This window comes from Etheostoma cragini, chromosome 1 (assembly GCF_013103735.1).
Source record: "Etheostoma cragini isolate CJK2018 chromosome 1, CSU_Ecrag_1.0, whole genome shotgun sequence".
In the NCBI taxonomy this organism is placed as follows: Eukaryota; Metazoa; Chordata; class Actinopteri; order Perciformes; family Percidae; genus Etheostoma; species Etheostoma cragini.
The window spans coordinates 24,223,405-24,229,404 of NC_048407.1; positions in this window are offsets into that span (position 1 = coordinate 24,223,405).

Sequence of the window (6,000 nt, forward strand, 5' to 3'; positions counted from 1 at the left end):
AGCAAAAAAGTAACAGATGGACAAACACAAAAAATATATATTTGGGGAGGATGAGGGACAAAATTGCAAAATGAAAACAAAATTAAAGTAAATATCGGTTTATGTTGTCAACTTGAACCAAAATGTACAACATGTTTTGTTCTGTATACCAAAGAATAAGATATAAGGGTGCCAAAAATATTATAGACAAGAGGGTAAAATGATTAGGTAACTGATGAGAGAAGAGAAGAGAAGAGAACGAGAAGACAAGAGAACGAGAAGAGAGATGTCTTAACAAGATGAGAGGGGAGAAGTGGAAGGGAGGGTAGAAAAAAGGAAGTCTAAGTATTCCCCAAAGCCTTGCTGTCTTTTCTGAAAAATGGTCCCTGCAGGCCCGATCCAGAAAGAGGAAACACAAACAAACAGAGAGCAGAAACAAACATCTATTTATGGAGGAGGGGAGTCCAGTTTCCCAACCACATTTGCTAGCAGCTTTTTTGACAATCTCACCGATTCAGCAGTTTAGGAGTAACAACCAGAGGACGGGAGAGGAGAAAGGGAGAGGAAAGGACTGAGAATTTGAGAATAACCTTCCATAAATAATGTCCAATACATCCCAGAAATAGGCCAATGCACACCAGTCTATATCCTGGCACTCTTTTGCTTTCTCTCTGGCACTCTCTCTCTCTCTCTCTCTTCGCTAATCCCCCCTCTCTCTATAAACACACAGGTTAACAACACTTTTGTAACAATAAATACAAACTCAAAACAAAAAGTTCTGTTTTTGTTGTGCGTTGAGTCCATGGTATTATGAAGTAGTTTTTGCAGGTAGTCTTGGTATATTAACTCATGTATTCATTGATAAAAATATGTGTATTGATGTGTAAAAGTGAATCAGATCAATTAATATGGTAATGGTTAAAATTATTTTTTTTAAAAACAGTGAACACAAGTTATTAAGTATTTACATTTTTTGCAAGTCCTGCAGCTAAGTTATTTTAGTTTTTTTTTTTAATTCAAAGTTTTGCCTTTCTGTTCTGCATGCACATCCCATAATAGTCACAATTGTTTTGTTCATTCTCCTGTTTCCCAAAGAAGCACGTGTTAATCCCACTTCTGACTGAAAAAGAGAGAGACTGCCACATTGGAGTTCTCGTCAGACCATGTCAAAAAGTATGTGTTTAATTTTCATTAATGCAGATAGTAATCCCCCAACACTCCAAAATGTGTTTTTCTTCCTTGTTCCTTAACTGTAGTGCTTGAGCGTCACTGTGCATAGTTTGATAATTGAAGGCTCTTTTCACAAAAAGCAAAGTTTCTCTGTGCTCTACTTAAGCCTGAGTTTTATTTCAATCAGAAGAGACAGGTTTGCAGATATGCAAATTAGGTTTATTGTACAACTCAATAACATGTAGCAATTCTCTGGCGATTAGACTCCATTGCTATAAGAAAATGTTGTACATCATTATAGGGGTAGAGAACCATCAGACTCCCCGATGGAATCTAAACACCTGTGGTGGCGACGAAGAAGCCCAAAGACCTGACCGAAGGAAGCTCCTGAGGTGGAAAGGGAGGTGGAGGGTTGCACTCTTTGCCTGCAATGACAGCTGAATAGCAAAGAGCAAAACAGATTTATTTAAAGCAGGGTTGCTGTACGGTCTTCCTAAAAGAATTAACGCTGAGCTACATATGTATGTACCAGAAGGATTTTGTGACATCACAACTCATTTGGAGCCAATAGTGGGCCAAAACGTAACTTATAAGAGTCCTGCAACTTACAGTGTCCTGTGGAGACTGGAAGCCTCCAGTGCTCATACACTGAGAATTAAGCTTTCTGTGAAATGTCACACGTATTTGAAAATGAACATTTACATAAATATATAGATAAAGAGAAACATATCCGACACAAATTATCATTTAAAGTTTTTCAAACCTTTAAGTCTCTCACGGATCAAAGGGGAACATGTCATAGATAAGTGAAGCCTACAACAAATCAAAGTTTTTCCTCACTGGACAATAAAGACAGATGTGTACCATGCAAAACCTTTTACATTACACACAATTTGCATCTGTAATATGAAGGTCACTCATTCGGATTATACTGTACTGTAGATTTTATCCTTAAATACTGTAAGTAAAGGTAACGTGCAACTGATGTTTGAAGAGGACACATGACATAACATTTAATGGAAAATTGCAGTTCAACAACACAAGAATTGTGACAACGATGAGGGGGAAGAAAAGAAACAACATAGGAAAGGGAGGAGATGAGAAACAGAAAACGCGGGAGACAGAACTGGTTAAGAGGAAAGGACGAGGACATAGAGGAAGATGATAAAAGCAGGGACACAGAGGAGGAGAAGGAAAGAGGGTGGAGGGCAAGGACAGGGGTGAAGGGTGTAACTCACTCCTGTCCCCATCACCAGCGCCCAGTCCTAATTTACCCAGAACAATCAATCAGATCAGGAGGCAGACACTGATAGAGGACTACCATGCAACAGGATCCACCACACACACACACACACACACACACACACACACATACACACACACTGAGAGAGATGGAGGACTTGCATGCAACAGGATCTATTCACACACACATACTTTTATGCTGACTAGAGGAAACAAAGTTTACAGCTCATATCTGTAGTCTCTGCGCTGACTTCTACCAACTAGGCTGTACCAAAGTCACCGCAGCTCTGTGGGGTCACAACGGCCGGTCAGGGCCCATGAGACAGAACGAGCACAGAGGGAACAGAACGGGAGCGGGAGAGCAAAAGGGTGAGGGAGAAGTGGGAGAGAGGGAGGAGAACAACAGCCAACAATAGGATAAGAGAGACAGAGTCAGAGAAAAGAGCACAGTGCAAAAAAACAGACAGAGGACAGAAACTGGCAATGAACAGGAGGACAAAGTGATCGTGCCCTGCCATGCTCTCAGAGAAAGATGAATTTACCAACACAGAAAAAGAATAAAAGAGCGGGAGAAAAAAAAGTGGCGGGCTGACGCCAGCTCAGGTTCAGAAGACACTGCTGTGAAACAAAGTCACGCACATGAGAAGAGCGGGGAGATCAGTGTGAACACAGATGCTTTATTCCTCCTCAAGTGCTTCTGGCCTTATGTCTGACCCTCCAGGGTGAAACCTTTGTATGTGCTTTAAACACACACACACACACACACACACACACACACACACACACACACACACACACACACACACACACACACACACACAAGGTTCTCAAGCAAAGGCCAGAGTCTCCAAGCAGACGGAAAAAAGTCACTTTGTCCAAAAGTGTCCTCTGAATGAATGTAATGATGTATAGTAATGAGCAGATACACATTTATATTAAGTAAATTCCTCCTTGTTATGGCATTGAAATTTTGGATTTACAGCTTTAGTCAGGTAGGGATTTGTTTCCGTAGGATACAATTTTTCTGAGTTGCAGTTGGCAATACCAAATCATCACAAACCAAAAATTTCCCATGAGCCTTTGGTTATGGAGCAGTCTCTTACAACTAGGCCCCACTGCGACATTAATATTTGTTCTCTCAGCAAGCTTGTTTTGGGTAGAGGAATACTGAATTACAGCAAAATCTATGAAGGACATGAAATTATTTTATAAATAATCAACTTTAGACTGGAAATGGGAAGAATCTATTAATGTATCCACCTATACCTGAAAGTCAAATTTAATGTTAAGTATTCTTATTTACGGTGTTCTGCTACGTCTTACCAATTTTATCAGGTAATTAACGATAGAAAACTGTTTTTGTGATCATGTTTTTATTTCTTCTAATCGGAGGGCAACATAAATTATTCAGAATCACATGACTTATAGTCCACACAGTATATATACTTACAACGCAATAAACTTACTCTGCTCACATACATTGCTGCAAGAACCCGTTCAAAACCCCCCCCAGCTCACTGTGCGTCCTTTTATACCCACCTTCCCCATGCAATATGAAAAACCACCAACAAAGTTCAAAATAAATCTTTTATAAGTGATCAACACAGCAATAGACTTTTTCCCAGATATCCTATCACAACAGTGATTACCCTGCGTCACATTGTCTTTACTCTCTGGCCCTAATATAATGTATTTGCCTCGAGAAAATATTTCCACAGCAACCAACATCATGAATCTTAACCCCATAAAATCGAGCTGATTGAATTTATTACTAATTTATTTGACTTAAGACTAATTGGAGCAATGCTTTATTTATCCTATAAATTATCCCAAAGCACCTCTCTGTTTGCGTGAGTGCATGATGAAAACAGACAAAGAGAGAGAGAGGAAGAGAGGACATGTGAGACCTACACTATCTATTTTAAATGATGACACATTTAATTTAGGCCCTGCAAAAGAAATTAAAAAGCATAGCTGGTATTAATGAAGATCGAGCATAATAAGCAGGGGGCTACACACACGCGCACACACACACACACACACACACACACACACACACACACACACACACACACACACACACACACACACAGGTTAACTGGTATTAGTTAATGGCAAGATCAGTTTGAAAATGATATGCTTTAAGCAATAAGTGCTTCAAAAAATTGCAATTACTGTATTTGTTTTAATGCTAGTAAATCCCGACAATTACTTCATGTTAAGCAGCATCAACAGAAACCTGTGTTTTCATATTGTCAGATTCTGTTGCAAGGTTTGTCATTCCTTGTAGCACAGACTGGTTACCTTTCGTCTAACATTTGAAATTTGCTCAGCGGAATAAAAGGAACAATAGCTAAAGCCAAACCTGGAGCAATGAGGTTTTGATGTGCCAGTGATCTGAGACTCAAAGTCATGTTTCCCTCTGCACTGTTGAAGTCATTGAGGTTGTAAATTGACTGAACAGAAAAACAGGCTGTGGTCTTAGTCTTCCCTTAATTTTGTCACGGGTTTGCCAATCTCATGCCATTAAATGTATAGCCTGCATAGCACTTCTATTGATTAACAAATGACAATGGCGTCAATGTGTCGCAATGTGCACTTGAGGTCAGGGACTTATTGCCTTGTTTCAATTCTTTCTTTTCTCCCCCTCTCTCTCTTTCTCTAACTCTCTTTCTCCTACACCCATTCTCCCTTTATATCTTTCCCTCGAAGTGTTCCCTCCCTTTCTCTAAATAGATATTGAAGTTTTCTATTTAAGGCAGATGCTGTTTAACTTCCTTGGGGTGGGAAGTGAAAGGCAGGCAGAGGGCCATCCATCTCGCTATCCACCTGCTGACATCTTTAAATGCTATCGACACCCGCTGCCAGCATTAACATGCAAAACCGCACTGCACGTTTGATTTCATTAGCTCATCGTGCGCAGGGTTTTCTCTCGCCCTGTCGGTGGGATTCTGGCTGCAATTATTGGATTGGACGCAGAATTGGCAAATTTTCCGACTTGTCAGAGAAACACCATTTCTGTGCACTACGTAAGTTTCAAAAACTCTTGATTGGACACATCCCTGTCATTCTCAATGTCCTTGCCTAGTAGTGGGTTTAGGCATTTCGCTCTGTAGGGTTGAAATAACTCATCAGTATTTACTATTCATAATGCTTAACTTCTATCTGGTCTGCAAGGCTCTATAGAAGAGGTTGTTAGGCTACTAGAAGGAACCAACAGAAGAGATTTGATGGACGTCATCAAACTGGGAAGTATAAATAATGACAGAAAGTCAGCAGTCGGCAAATGTACTACAATAGTGGGAAGAGGCTCGCTCATACAAGTAGCATGAAGTTTCCAAACAAGAACAAGAATTTACACTTTATCAATCCCCTAAGAGGAAATCAGTTTTTACACTATGTTGTTACACACAGGCCTAAAGTAAACTAACATGCACAAACCTAAACAAGCACTACTTGGAGAGCTATCAGAGTGCGGGGGCTGCCCACTGCACGTACCCCTAATGATGTATCCATTTGTTAAAAAATGAAAATACCACCCCATATGTTCATAGAAAGGGTTAAAAAGGAAATGAACAAACACACAAGCACCAAATTGTGTTTGCTCCA